The following is an 18,956-nucleotide window of genomic DNA, read 5'->3' on the forward strand; positions in this document are numbered from 1 at the left end:
GGGGCACCTGGGTGGCTCAGTCCAAAGAGTCTGACTCTTGATTTCCATCCAGGTCATGATTTCAGAATCATGGATTCGAGCCCCACATCCGCTGCCTGCTGGGTGTGGAGTCTGCTTTAGATTCTCACCCTCTCCCTCTGCCTCTCCCCTACTTGCATGTGTGCTTGCTCTCCCTCTGTCTCTCTCAAAAATTAAATAATAAAAAAGCCAACAAAGATAATTGTGCCAGGATTAAATTGCATGGAGTTTCAAATAATGCCATGCCTCCAGAGCTCAGGAGCTACCAGAAGGCAGCGATTATCAACAAGTTATGAAGGCAATATTTGCCTAATTGGGAGAAAGGACTTGAGACAAAGTTTGAGGGTTTTACGAGCAAGGAAGTGGGTCTGAAATGATGGGAGGTGTCTGAGGGGATGAAGAGAAGGGTCACAGTGAAAGAAGTCTCTCTCAGAGGTGAGACTTCTCCCTCCTGCCATGAAGCTGGGTTCTTGGCATGCTTGGTATTTAGTTTTGGTGACTTATGAGAGGGATCATGAAGAGCTCAGGATGTGAGGGCTCTCTGGCGGCAACATGTCACCCCACTGATCCCCAGGATTGATTCGCTGAATTGGCTGGCTTGGCAGGTGTCCCCTTCCTCAGAGCTCCATGCGCATCCCTCCTGAAGCTGCACACTGTGCTAGGTGGAAGAAGACAGCCTTCCCCTATAAAGGAAGACTGCTTTGTCAAGGGCTTATGAGTGACTGTTAGAACCTCCAAAAATGCTCTCAAGGTCCACTGTAGGAGAACATAGGGTAGTCAAGCTTCTAAGCCTCCAGACACATCCAAATGAGGCGCTATATGTGGCAGTCTGCCTTAAAAAAAAAAAAAAAAGTTCATACTAAGTCCTTTTTAAAGTCTTGGGTAGAAAAGCCTATTGATTTTCAGAGGGGGAACAATCACCATCTGACAAGGTGCCTGGAGCCCCAGACAGCTGGCGGTGCCTGTCTCATGTTTCTAAAGGAGCAAGGCCCCTCTCCCTGTGAGGTCAGCATGTGATGATGAAACCCCAGATTCCACGGGCCCAAAATAGTTCCAGTAAGATGCTCCCGAGGACAGCTGACAAAGATTCACATTGGCCCAAGCTGCACCAGGACAAAGCAGGGGGAATCTTTAGACAACAGACAAGACTTAAGACAGCTGACGGGTGGGGGACGTGGCAGGAATGTCAATGCTTCCACAACAGTTACTAAATGTAGTATGATGATGTACTACATCCCACTATCCATACTTAGAAAATTATTGGTTTGGATCTCCATTACTAAGTAGCAATTCAATACCTAAAAGCAAAACAAAATTTTCCTTATTTCAGCTTAAACCACAGCAGCTTTTTACATTTGCATGTTCTTAAATCCTAGTTCTATAGGAGAACATTGCAAAAAAGAGCTCATGGTCGAGTAAATTTGAAAACCACAGGTTGACCCCACTGCAAGACTTCTGGGGTCTTCAAAATGCTGATGGGCCTGGAGGGAGGGCATGTGGTCTGCAGCCTCTTCCTAGGAAGGCTCATGCCTACGATTGAAGCATGCGGAATGTTCAGGTGGCAATACTTTGCAGGGCTGGGCCAAGTTTCTCCAGAAGGCTGTATATGCTCTAATCAATCCGACTTACGGCGCTATTTCTCCCATAGGTAGGGTTCACAGGTCTGGGGATCAAGGGGTAGAAATGGCAGTGGTACCACTCACTATTACCCTACTAATCCTTTCAAAAATTTTTTTGCTTCTCTTCTCCACAATCTTATGCTCTGCTCTAGAGGCCTTAGTTCCTAAGGGAGTATATTCTTTCCTAGAACTACCATAAGAAATTCTATAAACTGGGCAGCCTAAAACAACAGAAATTGATTCCCTCACAGTTCCAGTGGCTAGAAGTCTGCAATCAGGGTGTTGGCAGATGGCTTCCTTCTGGGATCCCTTCCATGCCTTTCTCCTAGCTTCTGGAGAAGAATTGCCAGCAATTTTGATGCCCCCGGGGTTATAGCTGTGTCACTCTCAATTTCTGCGTCCTCCTTCATATGGCTTTCTTCCCTCTGTTTCTGTGTCTCTGGGTCTTTCTGTGACCTTCTAAGGAGGTCAGTCATTGATTTGCATCTGCAAAGACCTCTTTTTACATTCCAAGGTTCTAAATGGACATGAATTTTGGGGGACACAGTTCAACCCACATGAGAGAGTAATGCTTCCACTAGGAGACACAACGATCGCTTTGAACTGGAAGCTAAGACTGCCACCTGGCCACTTTGGGGTCCTCATGCTTTTTTTTTTTTAAGATTTTATTTATTTATTCATGAGAGACACAGAGACAGAGAGAGAGGCAGAGACACAGGCAGAGGGAGAAGCAGGCTCCATGCAGGGAGCCTGACGTGGGACTCGATCTCGGGTCTCCAGGATCACGCCCTGGGTGGAAGGCAGCGCTAAACCGCTGAGTCACCGGGCTGCCTGGGTCCTCATGCTTCTGAATCAATAGGCAAAGAAGGGAGTTCTGTTGGCTGGGTGGATCCACCCTGATTATCAAGAGGAAATTGAGCTGCACTATACAGTGAAGATAAGATTTCTGGAATACAGGGGATCTGTTAGGGTGTCTGTCTGTATTATTCCCCCGTGATAAAAGTCAATGGAAAGTTACAACCCAATTCAGGTCGGACTACTTATGGCCGTGACTCTTCAGGAATGAAGGTTGGGGTCACTCCACCAGGTACAGAACTATAACATCAGAGAGGAGCTTACTGAAGACATAGAATGGGTAGTGGAGGAAGGAAATTATAAATACTCAATTCCAACCATGTGACCAGTTGTAGAAATGAAGGCTGTAATTGTCACAAATATTCTTCACTTTGTTATGCACATATTTGTATATTCACATGCAAACGTGTATATTATATATGCTTTCTTCTCTTCCTTATCATCTAATATAAGATGAATTAATAAAATCTAACTTTATTTACATCATGGGATTTTAGTTACGGGACAGCAAGAACCATCACCCAAGGACTTAGCATCCTCTCCAGGGGAAAAGGTCAGTGTGTTTTGTTTTTTGTTTTGTTTTGTTTTGTTAAAACCACTGGACAGTGGCATCACATTAAGTGGAAGCGTGACTTTGTTGTTGTCTTTATCCGAAGATGAGCTGTGGTCTAAGAACACATGCACGGGTACCACACTGACAAAGGGTGATCTTAATGATGATGGTTAGTTTGACGTGTCAATGTGGCTAGGCCAAATTATTCAATCATTAACTAGGTGTTTTGCAGAGGTGATTAACATCTACAATCAGTAGCCCTTAAGTAAAGGCAGTTATCCTCTATAATCAGAGAGGGCCTCATCCAATTCACTGAAAGGTCTGAAGAGCAAAACGGAGGTTTCCCTGAAGAAGAAGTAGCCCAGCCCACAGCCGACAGTGGAGCTTCTCTAGAGTTTCCATTCTGCCCGAGAACCTCAGACTTGCCTGGCCAGCCTCTAAGATCACATCACATAAGTCCAGTCCTTGAAATAAACTGACGTTAACAAATCTCCTTGTTCTGTTTCTCTGGTAGAACCCTGGTGACAGAGGGTGCCTGTTGGAGATTACAGGTCCGGCTCCCTATCCCTGTGTGCCGTGCTGGCCCATGGGAGCTTGCTTCCTGGCAGGGAAGAGGGTGCTCCTCTGGCTGTGCTTTGGACCAAGTGCATGTGGGGGAGCCTCCAGGGAAGGCTTTGCTCATTAAGGTCTCCCATCCCAGAGACGGGGCTGGGTAGGCTTGTACAAAGGAAAGTGTCAGGCTGGAAGTGGTGGGATAGTGGCGTCCTGGGGAGTGGGGTGAGGGAGATTGTCTCTGATTTGCTGACATCCAAGAGCAGCTTTATCACAGCAGTCCCAGTGGCTAGCCACAGGGGCAAATTCTCTGATGCCCATTGGATGCGTCCATGCCCGAGCCTGAAGCTGCCTGTGGTTCCCTGTTCACACAACACAGCTGGCTGAAGAGCACACGGGCAGGCACATGCGCCTGCTATCAACACTTGACAATTCTGTACGGAGGACCCATCCGATGCCAGGTGTTCTCTGACCTCAGGGAGCTTACATCCTGGTGGGATGACAGAGACTGTGCAAGGGAACAGGTGGACATAAAATGATAAGGACTAGGGGGAAGAAACACAGGGGACATTTTAGATAACAGTGGGCTTGGGGCAAGGCAAGTGGCTAGACAGTGGTCAGGGAAGACCACCTCTGAGGAGGTGACACCTGAATGAGGAGCTGAAGCAAACCAAGCAAAGATTTAGGGGAAGAGCCTTCCAAGTAGAAAGAACTGCAAGTGCAAAGGTCCTGAGGTAGAAAGAAGCTCAGCATAGCCAATGTCTTGGAGGGTGGCAAGTGGCTGAAGGGTAACGGTGGGTGATAAGATCCAGAAGTGGGTGGAGCGAGGTCACATAGGGCCTCATAGGCCACTGTAAAGAATGTGGGTTTAGTCAAAGCAGGATGGGAGTCATTGGAGGAGCCATAAGAAGCCGTGGGGGGAGGAGGCTCTTTCTTGAAGGAGTTGGAGTTTAATGGAAGAGGATGGAGGGAAAATGAGTCCAGGACAAGGGTATAGGAGGAACTCCACTGAGAGTTGGCCAGGAGATTGTAAATCCAGAGTCAGAGCAAAAAGATCGAGCAAAGCAGGGGGCAAGGGGACCATGGAGATTGCTGATGACAAAGGGCAGGATTAGGGGATGTGGGGTCAGCGAGGGTAAGGCTGACTGGGTGACAGGAGGGAAGGCAGTGGGGTGTTCTTACTGGGGTTGGCCAGTGAGCTGTTTATAGTGGTGAGGCCAGGGGAGTTGGCCCCTGGGAAGGGCAGAGTTTTTAGGGACAGGAGAGCTGGTTTGAGCCCCAGCCATGGGGCCCTGGGGAAGTTGCACCCCTGTTCTTAGCCCCTGCTTCCTCCCTACAACACAGACCCCTGGGACATGTAAAGCCTGCTCTGCCCACCACAGAGGGGACATGAGGCTCAAAATAATGCAGTGTTTTCCAAAGGTGGCAAGAGCGACCTGGGAGGGGCGTGCAGAACTGATCTAGAGGGTCCATGGTGGGACCCTTTGTTTTAATAAACATGTTATTTTTAAATGGTTTAGATACATGTATTTTTCCACTTAAAGTGGGAATATAGAGGTTCCTTTAAAAATGCATTAAAATAAAAAGCAAGTCAGTTTAAAAGGTTAGGTAAATAATAGACAAAACAAAGCACATGCAGTTTTAATGCATTTAAAATAGTCAAATAAAGAATTTCCTGGGGCGTCTGGGTGGCTCAGTAGCTTAAGCATCTGACTTAGGTTCAGGTAGTGATCCCAGGGTCTGGGTCAGGTTCTCTGCTCAGCAGGGGAGTCTGCTTCTTCCTCTCTCTCTGCCCCCCCTCCCCTCCACTCATGCTCTGTCTCTCGCTCTCCCTCAAATAAATAAATAACTCAAAAAATTTTCCTCATGGTGTAAAAAGATAAAAGCACACGCAGAGAAGACAAATTATGACAGTAGTTCTTGAATGATCGAGTTCAGGGATCACTCAATACCCAAAAGTTTGTGAACATATGGCCCATGCAAATGTCTTTTAAAAAAGACACGTGTCTGTTTTGGGCTGCTCCCGTGGGTGTATGTGGACAGGTGGGGGCAGGGGGTCTCAGTGGTCCATCAGTAGCCGGGTTTGCCGTGGGGGGGCTGCTGTGTGCCTGCGAGGTGGACATGTCTGTGCACACATGACCACAAGGTTATCTGCACATGCGTTGCTCTATCAGGGCAGGTGTGTGCTGTTACCAGTGACACCAGCACGTGTGTGGAGTCGCCTCCCCCGCCGGGCCCTCAGCTCTGCCCTTGGGACTGGGGCGGCAGGAAGCCTGCGCGCGGTGGTCACCAGCCACCAGGGGGCAGCAGATGGCAGGGCAGGGGCCTTCTCCGGGCGGCTCTGCCCACAGCCTCCAGATCTTCCGGCCTCTGCACCGAAGGCGGTGGGCTCTGAGCCTGGTCGCGAGGCCATCTCCAGGTTCTCCCTGCCCCCTCCACCTCCCCTGAGCTCCCCCAGGCCTCTGCCGGTTGCTCCTGGTTGAGGGTTTCCGGAAGGCCTAGGACTCAATAAGTGGAATGTTTGTTGTAGGGTGGCACCCGCTGCAACCTCAGGTGGTCTCATGGGGTCCTGGGAGAAGGGACCCAACCGGCCTGGACCCCTGGCGTTCTGGCACCTGGGCCTCCAAGAACACAGCCGACCTGGCCACTCTGGCTCTTCCACAGCCTGGGCTGTCTCTTTGTCTCTGGGTCTCTTTTAGGGGTGCTCTGGAGCTATCTGTCTCCCCTCTTCTCAGTACTAAGTCTGGTCAGAATACTGCTGAACCCCTGGGCTTGTGGGGAATGGGCCCCTGGGAGGCTCCGAGGTAGGCATCAGAGGGGCTGCTGGACCCCGCGGCCTTCCTGTGCAGATGGCTCCATGTCCAGGGCCACCACCTATAGCCCCCCAAAGCCAGCCGGGAGACAGCAGCAATATTTAACAAAATCCCCACTCCTTCTCAGATTCCTCCTCTCCACACTTACTGAAGCCCTCCTGTGTGCCAGGCACTCCCCTTCCAGTGATGAGCGGCTCGCTCTGCTGCCCGCCTCGACGAGGCCTGGCTGGAGCAGAGCACATAGGTGGGCAGCAGCTTTCTTCTCTCCTGGAGCCCACTGTGGGCCAGGCCCACACTAAGCAGTACCTCCTGAATTCTCAGGACAACCCTTGGAGGAAACGGAGGCTCTGAGGGGTTATGTGACTTACCCAAGTCACACCGCCAGTGAGCAGCCCACGCTTGGACCCACATGTAGCTTGTTCTCACTGGGAAGTGCTTTCTTTTCTTTTTCTTTTTTTAATTTTAAAAGATTTTGTTTATTTATTCATGAGAGACACAGAGAGAGAGACAGAGACACAGGCAGAGGGAGAAGCAGGCTCCCTGCAGGGAGCCCAATGTGGGACTCCAATGTGATCCCAGGACTCTGGAATCAAGCCCTGAGCCAAAGGCAGACACTTAACCACTGAGCCACCCAGGTGTCCCCTAATTCTGACTTCTAAAACAATTTCATTAAAGTATTTATCTCGACAACCCAATTTTTCTGACTTCTTAGATTTTGTGCCCAAGATGAATGTATCCCTAGCCTCACCCTAGTCCCAGCCTTGGTTTGAGTGACCTGAATCTATCACAGCAAAGTGGAAAGCTCATTTTGTCCTAAAAAAAATCGTGTGGGACTCAAAAAACCCCACAATGTTAGTCTGGAGACTATAAAAAAAATTAAAAATAGAATTACCATATGATCGAATAATTCCACTGCTGGGTATTTACCCGAAGAATATAAAAACACTAATTTGAAAAGACATATGCACCCCTATGTATATTGCAGCATTATTTACAATAGCCAAAATATAGGAGTAGCCCAAGTGTCCATCAATAGATGAATGGATAGAGAAGATGTGATATATATATAGTAATATTCTATTATATGTGTGTATATAATAGAATATTACTTGGCCATAATGAAGAATGAAATCTTGCCATTGGCAACAACATGCGTGGATCTTGAGAGTATAATGCTAAGTGAAATAAGTCAGTCAGAGAAAGTCAAATAGCATATGATTTCACTCATATGTGGAATTGAAGAAATAAAACAAATGAACAACAGAAAAAAGAGACAAACCAAGAAACAGACTCGTAGCTATAGAGAGCACACTGACGGTTATGGCAGCGCGGGTGGGTGAAATAGGTGAAAGGAATTAAGAGCACACATATCTTGATGAGCACTGACTCACGTATAGAATCGTTGAATCATTATATTGTACATCTGAAACTAATATAACACTGTATAAAAGTTAATCACTATTTTAAAAACCCACCGTGTTGATGGCTGTCTGTCCAAGGGGCACAGGTGCCAACTGAAAGAGATCCCAGGGGCCAAAGATGGAGCAATTGTAGCAACAAGAACAAAAAATAGGGACGCCTGGATGGCTCAGCGGTTGAGCATCCGCCCTCTGCTCAAGGTGTGATCCCGGGGTCCTGGGATCAAGCCCCACATCGGGCTCCCCACAGGGAGTCTGCTTCTCCCTCTGCCTGTGTCTCATGAATAAATAAATAAAATCTTTTAAAAAAAGAACAAAAAATAAAGTAGTATTGGATTATTGCCCAAAGTATGAAATATGAGTCCACAGGTATAATAAACAAATGATGGAATAAATTAGTGAATGAGGCAGAAGAGAGAACTCCCATGCAGAATTCCAAATAAATGAGGCAGATGCTCTGCCCTGAAGGAAGGGAGAGCATCAGTCTGGGCTGCCTTCGTGACTCCATTCACAGTGTACGGCACAGAAAGGAGGAGAGTCACTTTAGGGTGGAGAAGCCTGGCGAGTACCACCCCAGCCGGAGAGGGTCAGGGTCAGCAGCCACAGACACGAATCCCATCTGTCGCACACACCCTTGCGAAGCAATGAAAGGGCACTCTACCTCTGTGACGTCCCGACAACCCATTGCTCCGTAATTTACTCACAAGGAAATGTTCAGGGAGATCCCAGCACAGGGGCACCCTGCAATATCCCTGACCAGAGCTCCTTGAAGCTGCCGAGAGCTTCAAAAGGGGCGTCTGAGAAATTGTCACAGCCAACAGGAGCCTAACGAGACATGACAAGCAAATGCAATGTGATGGGGTTTTTTTTAAACATTTTATTTATTTATTCATGAGAGACACAGAGAGGAGCAGAGACACACAGGCAGAGGGAAAAGCAGGCTCCCTGCAGGGAGTAGATGTGGGACTCGATCCCAGGACCGCCGGATCATGACCTGAGCTGAAGGCAGACGCTCAACCACTGAGCCACCCAGGTGCCCCACAATGTGATGTTCTTGATGGGATCCTGGAACAGGAAAAGGATAGGAGGTGAAAGCTAAGGTTATCTGGCTAGGTCTGGACTTGAACTGATAAATTCATTGTGTCATTAATTGTAACAAAGTATGAGGGGAAAGCGGGTGCCATTCAGGAACTCTCTGTACTATTACTCAATTTCCCAGTAAATCGAAACTGTTCTAACAAGTCTATTTTTAAAAATTTGACATGAGGTTTGCATCCTTCTCCGTGATGTGGCTCTGCAGGTTAGCATGACAAAGCAGAAAGGACAGGCCAGGTGACCCTGCACACCTCCCGGCCCTGGGGAGCCCCTCTCCCAGGAGCCACACCTCCAGGGTGAGAGGTGTGGGAGCTGCCATGCTCTGAATGTCCTTGTCATCTGATTCCCTTTTGCTCGGATTCTAGGCATCAAGGAACAAAGAGAGCGCATCCCATTGGCTGACCTACCCACCCTGGAGTCTAACTCTGAGTTCAAATCCTGACTTTACTTCCCCATGTGACCAGGAGCATGTTAACTTCTTTTTTTTTAATAAATTAATTTTTATTGGTGTTCAATTTACCAACATACAGAATAACACCCAGTGCTCATCCCGTCAAGTGTCCCCCTCAGTGCCCGTCACCCATTCACCTCCACCCCCCGCCCTCCTCCCCCTCCACCACCCCTAGTTCATTTCCCAGAGTTAGGAGTCTTTATGTTCTGTCTCCCTTTCTGATATTTCTCACACATTTCTTCTCCCTTCCCTTATATTCCCTTTCACTATTATTTATATTCCCCAAATGAATGAGAACATACACTGTTTGTCCTTCTCCGATTGACTTACTTCACTCAGCATAATACCCTCCAGTTCCATCCAAGTTGAAGCAAATGGTGGGTATTTGTCGTTTCTAATGGCTGAGTAATATTCCATTGTATACATAAACCACATCTTCTTTATCCATTCATCTTTCGATGGACACCGAGGCTCCCTCCACAGTTTGGCTATTGTGGACATGGCTGCTAGAAACATCGGGGTGCAGGTGTCCCGGTGTTTCATTGCATCTGAATCTTTGCGGTAAATCCCCAACAGTGCAATTGCTGGGTCGTAGGGCAGGTCTATTTTTAACTCTTTGAGGAACCTCCACACAGTTTTCCAGAGTGGCTGCACCAGTTCACATTCCCACCAACAGTGTAAGAGGGTTCCCTTTTCTCCGCATCCTCTCCAACATTTGTTGTTTCCTGCCTTGTTAATTTTCCCCATTCTCACTGGTGTGAGGTGGTATCTCATTGTGGTTTGGATTTGTATTTCCCTAATGGCAAGTGATGTAGAGCATTTTCTCCTGTGCATGTTGGCCATGTCTATGTCTTCCTCTGTGAGATTTCTCTTCATGTCTTTTGCCCATTTCATGATTGGATTGTTTGTTTCTTTGCTGTTGAGTTTAATAAGTTCTTTATAGATTTTGGAAACTAGCCCTTTATCTGATACGTCATTTGCAAATATCTTCTCCCATTCTGTAGGTTGTCTTTGAGTTTTGTTGACTGTATCCTTTGCTGTGTAAAAGCTTCTTATCTTGATGAAGTCCCAATAGTTCATTTTTGCTTTTGTTTCTTTTGCTTTCGTGGATGTATCTTGCAAGAAGTTACTGTGGCCAAGTTCAAAAAGGGCGTTGCCTGTGTTCTCCTCTAGGATTTTGATGGAATCTTGTCTCACATTTAGATCTTTCATCCATTTTGAGTTTATCTTTGTGTATGGTGCAAGAGAGTGGTCTAGTTTCATTCTTCTGCATGTGGATGTCCAATTTTCCCAGCACCATTTATTGAAGAGACTGTCTTTCTTCCAGTGGATCGTCTTTCCTCCTTTATCAAATATTAGTTGACCATAAAGTTCAGGGTCCACTTCTGGGTTCTCTATTCTGTTCCATTGATCTATGTGTCTGTTTTTGTGCCAGTACCACACTGTCTTGATGACCACAGCTTTGTAGTACAACCTGAAATCTGGCATTGTGATGCCCCCAGATATGGTTTTCTTTTTTAAAATTCCTCTGGCTGTTCGGGGTCTTTTCTGATTCCACACAAATCTTAAAATAATTTGTTCTAAGTCTCTGAAGAAAGTCCATGGTATTTTGATAGGGATTGCATTATACGTGTAAATTGCCCTGGGTAACATTGACATTTTCACAATATTAATTCTGCCAATCCATGAGCATGGAATATTTTTCCATCTCTTTGTGTCTTCCTCAATTTCTTTCAGAAGTGTTCTATAGTTTTTAGGGTATATTTTGAGAACCATTTGAATGGTAAATGGTTCTCCAACCTTTTATTTTCAGGTTGTAGGTGTCCTTCTGTCTAAAATGAGTCTCTTGTAGACAGCAAATAGATGGGTCCTGCTTTTTTATCCAGTCTGAAACCCTGCGCCTTTTGATGGGGTCATTAAGCCCGTTCACGTTCAGAGTTACTATTGACAGATATGAGTTTAGTGTCATCATGATATCTATTCAGTCCTTGTTTTTGTGGATTGTTCCACTGAACTTCTTCTTAAAGGCGAATTTTAAGAGTCCCCCTTAAAATTTCTTGCAGAGCTGGTTTGGAGGTCACATATTCTTTCAGTTCCTGCCTGTCTTGGAAGCTCTTTATCTCTCCTTCCATTTTGAATGAGAGCCTTGCTGGATAAAGTATTCTTGGTTGCATGTTCTTCTCATTTAGGACCCTGAATATATCCTGCCAGCCCTTTCTGGCCTGCCAGGTCTCTGTGGAGAGGTCTGCTGTTACCCTAATATTCCTCCCCATGAAAGTCAGGGACTTCTTGTCTCTTGCTGCTTTAAGGATCTTCTCTTTATCTTTGGAATTTGCAAGCTTCACTATTAAATGTCGAGGTGTTGAACGGTTTTTATTGATTTTAGAGGGGGATCTCTCTATTTCCTGGATCTGAATGCCTGTTTCCCTTCCCAGATTGGGAAAGTTTTCAGCTAGGATTTGTTCAAATACATATTCTGGCCCTCTGGCCCTTTCACATGTTAACTTCTCTGCTTCATTTTGTAACATGTGAAGCAGGATGGATTGAGGCCCTTTGGGGAGTGGGTGTGAGTTGAATGAGAAAGGAAACAAGCCAAGAGGCCGTGAAGGGTGAGGGCCGAACAAAACATGGTCTAGCCGTCCGGTGGGATACCATCCAGCCACATAACGGAACATGAGCATCGATGCCTGCTACCATAGGGATCAAGAAAGCCTTATGCTACGTGCAAAAAGCCAGGCACAAAAGCTGGCTTTGGCACCTATACAATCATCATATTGCAGGACTCCCATTTGCATAAAATGTCCAGAAGAGGCAAATCTGTAGAAACAGAAAGGAGGGGCACCTGAGTGGCTCAGTGGTTGAGCATCTGCTTTCAACTCAGGACATGATCCTGGGGTCCCAGGATCGAGTTCCGCATCGGGCTCCCTGCAGGGAGCCTGCTTCTCCCTCTGCCTATGCTTCTGCCTGTGTCTCTGTGTCTCTCGTGAATGAATAGATAAAATCTTTTTTCAAAACAACCAACAACAGAAAGCAGATCTCTGGTTGCGGGGATGGAGGAGGTGGGAGAGTGAAGGAGGTGTGCTCCATGGGTATGATGCCAATGTCCTGGAATTTGATGATTGCAGGACATTGCAAAAGTACTGAATGTTGGTGAACTGAACACTTTAAAATAATAACTTTTAAGGTATGTGTATTTTACCACAACAAAAAAGGGAAGATTCCGCGTGCAGCTGGAGCACATGCAGGCTGTTTTCTTCTCCGCTGTCTGAGCTCTCAGCCTCGCAGGCCTTGTATTGCCAAGTCCTCGCTTTCTAACAAGCTGACTCCGGACAAGCTCGACGTGAAGGGCAAGCGGGTTGTCATGAGAGCGGACTTCAATGTTCCTATGAAGAACAACCAGATAAAAAATAGAGAATCAAGGCTGCCATCCCAAGTATCAAATTCTGCTTGGACAATGGAGCCAAGTCGGTTGTTCTTATGAGCCATCTGGGCCAGCCTAATGGTGTCCCCATGCCTGCCTGACAAGTATTCAGGGTATTCAAGGTTAAAGCTGAGTCAGCCAAAATAGAAGCCTTCCGAGCTAGGAGATGTCTATGTCAATGATGCTTTTGGCACTGCTCAGTGAGCCCACATGGTGGGAGTCAATCTGCCACAGAAGGCCGGAGGTTTCTTGATGAAGAAGGAGCTGAACTACTTTGCCAAGGCCTTGGAATGCCCAGAGTGACCCTTCCTGGCCATCGTGGGTGGGGCTAAAGTTGCAGACAAGATCCAGCTGATCAATAATATGTTGGACAAAGTCAATGAGATGATTATTGGTGATGTAATGGCTTTTACCTTCCTGAAGGTGCTCAACAACATGGAGATTGGCACTTCTCTGTTTGATGAAGAGGGAGCCAAGATCATCAAAGACCTGATGTCCAAAGCTGAGAGAAATGGTGTGAAAATTATCTTGCCAGTTGACTTTGTCACTGCTGAAAAGTTTGATGAGCATGCCAGGACTGGCCAAGCCACTGTGGCCTCTGGCATACCTGCTCGCTGGATGGGCTTGGACTGTGGTCCTGAGAGCAGCAAGAAGTATGCTGAGGCAGTTGCTCGGGCTAAGCAGATTGTGTGGAATGGACCTGTGGGCGTATTTGAATGGGAAGCTCTTGCCTGAGGAACCAAATCCCTCATGGATGAGGTGGTGAAAGCCACTGCCTGGGACTGCATCACCATCATAGGTGGTGGAGACATTGCCATTTGCTGTGTCAAATGGAATACAGAGGATAAAGTCAGCCATGTGAGCACTGGGGGTGGTGCGAGTTTAGAGCTCTTAGAAGGTAAAGTCCTTCCTGGGGTGGATGCTCTCAGCAGTGGTTAGTACTTTCCTGCCTTTTGGTTCCTGTGCACAGCCCCTAAGTCAACTTAGCACTTGCTGCATCTCTCCTTGGCATTAGCTAAAATCTTCCCCCATGTCAACATTCAGCTAGTGGCCAAGAGATGCAGCACCAGGAACCCTTAAACAGGCGCACAGCATCTCAGCTCCTCTTGACTGCACCCTGGATTTGCCTATATTCTTCAGGAACCCATTTGAATTTCTTAGTGACTAAACCATTGTGCATTCTAGAGTGCATATATTTATATTTTGCCTGTTAAAACAAAATGAGCTGTGTTGGCTTCTCTTCTTGAAGTAGCTTATTCTGATTATAGCTGTGTCATTGTTTCACCACTCAGCATGGAAATAAGATGAAATTCCAATTGTAGGTAGGTAGGGAGACGAAGTTGGTGATCCATTAAATCAATAAAGTATCCACTGGGGACAGCCTGGGTGGCTCAGTGGTTTAGCATGCCTTCAGCCCAGGGCATGATCCTGGAGACCTGGGATCCAGTCCCACGTCGGGCTCCCTGCATGGAGCCTGCTTCTCCCTCTGCCTGTGTCTCTGTCTCTCTTCCTCTCTGTGTGTTCTTCTCATGAATAAATAAATAAATAAAATCTTTAAAAAAAAGTATCCACTGGAAACAAAAAACAAAAAAAAGGAAGAAAAAGGATCAAATGAGATAATACAAAAAGCATATCACTCAAAAACATAGCTGATGTGATGCCAGTGATGGTAATGATGGTGACAATGACATTTTAAAAGGCTACACTGCAGGGATACACATTTCTGGGTTTTATTTGGTTTGTTTTGCTTTGTAATCTTGATCCCATGATCTCTCCCACTCCTGTGCCAGGTCCCCCAGACCTGCTGCACTGGCAGAGGGGCATGCTGCCCTCTCCTTAGCAGGCACAGCTGCTAACCACCAGTACCCCAGCCAGGGGCACCCACAGTCACTGTCCTCCACAGCCCCAGGAGCTGAACATAAACAGCAGCCAGGGAGACAGCAGCCTGCCAGGAAGCACCCTCGCTGCTTCTTGGATAGTAGAGCCCATTAATAAGGCTCCCCCAGTCAGATGGGGTGTTCGGAAGCCTGGCAAAACCAATACACTCCAACTCCTGCCTTGGTGAGGCCCGTGGGCACACACCAGCTCAGCTGAGGTGAGCCTCAGCAATGACTGTGGGGTGAACCCCTGAGGGCTGGGTGCCCTGGGGTGGGGCATAGGCCTAGCAGGCTGGGCCCTGAGAATCAGTGAGGCTCACCCCACTCTGTGAGCAGGAGCGTGACATGGGGCTGGGGAGGAACCTGGCCAAGAGGGTCTCCCTCTGGGGACATCCTTGTAGCCTGGACTCCTGCCCAGGACTTCTGAGGAAGAGAAACTGATCAATTGGTCTTTTACCAAGGGGAATTCTTGGCTCCAGCTGTGGGTAAAATACCGTATGTTATAATGTATTTAAAATAACACGTTCATATGACTGAAGCATCAAAAGGCCCAAAAGTCCCCTACCCTTTCTTCCAGACACCTGACTTCTCCCAGAGGTGGCCCATGCTTTCAGCATCTCCTGTCCCAGAGGTACTGTGTGCAAATCAAGCAAAACCCTGTATCTAGGACTCTTTATGGAGTCCACTCCCTTTAACTCCTTGAATTCAAAGGGCAGCAATCAATATTTTCCCATTTTACAGATGAGAAAACAGGCTCAGAGAGAGCCAGTGACCAATCCATGGTGAAACAGTGAGCGAGTGAGTCAGGGCTGGCTAGATCGTATCCCTGACCTCCCAGTACCCTCACCCCACATCGTCACTTGGGTTTGGGGCCTTGGAAAAGCTCCGTGCACAGAGTACAGCCTGCCATGTGAGTTCTGACTCTAAAGGCCACCAGCTGCATGCATCATCTAGAAAAGCTCACTGCACTGCCCTGGGCTCAGACCCCCACCTAGGAATTAGAGACACCAGATGGTGGCTGCTTACAGAGTGATTGTAAGGATGGAATGAGGCGTGTGAAAAGCTCAACACAGCACCTGCTGTTTCACACTTCACTCAGTAAGGCTACCGTGGGCCTACTGTGTGCCAGGCACCTACTATGTGAGGGTCCAGTGCAGCCGTGATCCTGGCCCAAGGAGCTCACGGTCTAGCAGGCCCATAAAAGAGCTCAGCGAACAGTGGATATTATTACTCAGTAAATAGTCACATGACAATCTGGCACCGGCAGTGGAGTGAGATCGCATAATAGGAGCCTAAGACCGCATCTATATCTCCCACTAGAATGCAGAACCGTGAGAGGAAGGGAGGTGGCCGTCCTGTTCTCCTACCTCTGCATCCCTGCCTGGGACCATTGAGTAGATGCTGAGGAAATATCTGCCGAGTGAATGGTGCCATGTGTCTAGACAATTCATCAGGGAGGGAAGGGCAAGGATAGGTGGTCAAGGAAGGAGTCCTATAGTGGGTAGGGTGGCAACCCACCATAAAGACCGAGACTTTGGTGCTGGGAGCCGGGATCATTATCAGCCTGGTTCCTGGTACTAGCTTAGGATGTGAGGCAGGTCTGTGTGTCCCTACTCTCTGTGTGTCCCTAGGCCTCCTGCCTCCTGGACTCAGGCTCCCCAGTCCTCCCAACCTGCAGCAGTGAGGTGCCAGGTGAGTGCTGGCTGCTTCTGCCCTGCATTCACTGTCGGTCTGTAGGGCTCCTGGGGGACCCTGTGACGGTCTGTGGGTCCCGTGGGCCTGGGCTTGGCAGGTACTCACTCAGACCTGCTCCTCTCACCCCCTCATCCAGAAGCCAAGGACATGGGAGCCCAGGTGCAGGAGTCATCCAGACATCCAGAAAATTCTGATTCTGGGCAGCTGCAGCAAGAAGGAAAACTTGAAGGGTGCCAGCCAGGGACCTGGAGGTAGGTGCTCCAGGAGAGCGCCTTGCTTCATCTTGTCCCCAAAGACAAGCTGTGGGTGATGGAAAGGGTTTGGGAACCTCCAAAGAGGGCAGAGTACTGGAGAGAGGGTAGGTCAGTGTCCCAAAACCTGGTCAACCCACTTCCCTTCACCCCAGTTGGGGATGAAGAGCAAGCCCAAGGTGGGGAAGCCCTCTCACTAACTGCTGTGCTGCCTTTTCAGCCAGCTCCTCTTCCCTCTCTGTGCCTCAGCCTCTTGCTCAATGCAATAAAAGCATGGAGGGGGTGGGGTGTGGAGAAGGAGTTAAATGCAATGATCTCTAATTGAGGATACCAATATTTGAGAAGCAGGACTATAGACTCGGTTTGTATTTGAGGGAGGAGGTATCCCAGCAGGGTGTGGGTAAGGCTGGGCTTAGCATGGCCTGGTTCAGGGACCACCATTTGACCGGGATCACAAGGCTCCTGTGTGTCAGGGTCAAGAAGCTAGCATATGACCGGGATCTCTAGCCAGGGTAGGGGTCAGGGCTCTCTCTGTGTCCCCTGCGCATAGCCACCTAGCTTACACTAGAGTACAGCCCAGTCCCACCCCACACCCTGAAAGGGCTGAGCCAGGGCCAAGGCTGGGGGTGGTTGCAGGGAGCTGGGCCTTGGGCCTGAAGCCCCTTACCACTGCACTCCCTCCTAGTGAACCAGGAGACCACCAGGGTAGCCCAGACAGTCTTCTAGTGAACCGGCTTACCCAGATATCAAGGGTGAGAGGCCACAAGGATCCTCAGCCAAGTCAAAAGTGGTCTGTTCCAGAAAGTCAGGCCTGGGGTGTGAACAAGCTGGACTCGGGGTCATGGGGAGTAGCCTGATACTTGCTCCCAGCCCACAAAGAGAACTCAGGCCTTCCCACCTGAGGTTCCAGGGGTAGATGCCTGATACCCTTGCCCCAGGTCATCCCCCAGCCATGCTTCTTCAATCTACCCTAACCTGACATGCCTGTTGGGGGCACATTGGAGCATATCAACCTCTCCAACAGCCCCAGTAAGATTCAGAGCTTGAAAGGGCCCTTTTCTACTGCCTTAGGCAGAGGAGGGTCTTATTTTTGGTAAAGGGAGGCAGGGTAATGAGATCTCTTGGCAAAATGGGCCTCCTGGACCCTCTACGAGTTGAGGCATGGTATGGCCCAGGCACCTTTACAAATAATGTCTCAGTTTATCTTCATTGCATCCCACTAATAGCCCTGCTCACTAAACAAGAAAAGAAGAATTCGAAGAGGTCAAGTAGCTTGAAGATCACGCAGAAACAGACAGGCAGCAGGCTTAAGCTGGATCCATGTCTGTGTGTCTGTCTGAGGCCCAAGGGGTCAGGAAGACACTGTTCGGAAACCTTATCTGTTCTAAAACCGACCTCCTCCTCCTCAACCTCCATCCCAAATAAGCTCACCGCAAGTGGCCCCTGCTTTACCCAGATAACCTGGTGCTGGAGTCGATGCTAACGTCTCACAGCCACTAGGGGTGCTGGTGATGTTGGAATGCGGCTTACCTTTCTCGAAAACACCAGCCCACTGGGGTTTGGAGGGAGGGCGTCGCAGACCCTGCTCCTCATTTCCTGTAGGACCCTGGTCTTCGGTTTCCCCTTCAGCAAAATGAGGATAAAGCCATCCGAGACCAATGACACAAGAGATTAGAGAAGGCAAACGTGCCTATAGAAGTTAAAAAAAAAATATTATCCTTTTAAATCATCAAAAATTCAATAAGACCACGTTGCTATGGAATAAGTTTCATTTATATATAACTGTTATCCCAAACAGACATGGAGGGGGACGACTGGGTGGTTCAGCGGTTGAGCATCTGCCTTTGGCTCAGGGTGTGATCCCGGGGTCCTGGGATCAAGTCCCGCATTGGACTTCCTGTGAAGAGCCTGCTTCTCCCTCTGCTTAAGTCTCTGCCTCTCTCTCTCTCTGTGTCTCTCATGAATACATAAATAAAATCTTTAAAAAAAAATCATGGATGGAGTAGAGTTAATAGATCATTGGCCATGATTGGCATTAGGTGGACCCGGAAAATGGGTACAACGAGAGTTCTTTGTATCACTCTCCCAAAAAAGAAATAGAATAGAACAGGAGAGAGAGAGAAGAACACCAAGTATGTCTGGATTCTCGCTTCTGGGCACAATGGATCATACTGGCTTAAAACACAGGATGTAGGCTGGGACCGACTCGGGATTAAATCCCGACTCTACGGAGGCCATATAAGCTCTCTGAGCCATTTCCACCTGTATTCAGTGAGTGCAACAGTAGTAAGCACCTCATGGGGGGGTTGTGAGGATCAAAGTAAGCAATGGACACAGA

General features: G+C 48.1%; 1 pseudogene; it reads left to right on the forward strand.

The window, feature by feature from the left end:
- Positions 1-12,424: 12,424 nt before the first annotated feature.
- On the forward strand, positions 12,425-13,816 carry LOC129514078 (phosphoglycerate kinase 1-like; annotated as a pseudogene).
- Positions 13,817-18,956: the final 5,140 nt, after the last annotated feature.

Source organism: Nyctereutes procyonoides, unplaced genomic scaffold, assembly GCF_905146905.1.
Source record: "Nyctereutes procyonoides isolate TBG_1078 unplaced genomic scaffold, NYPRO_anot_genome, whole genome shotgun sequence".
In the NCBI taxonomy this organism is placed as follows: domain Eukaryota; kingdom Metazoa; phylum Chordata; class Mammalia; order Carnivora; family Canidae; genus Nyctereutes; species Nyctereutes procyonoides.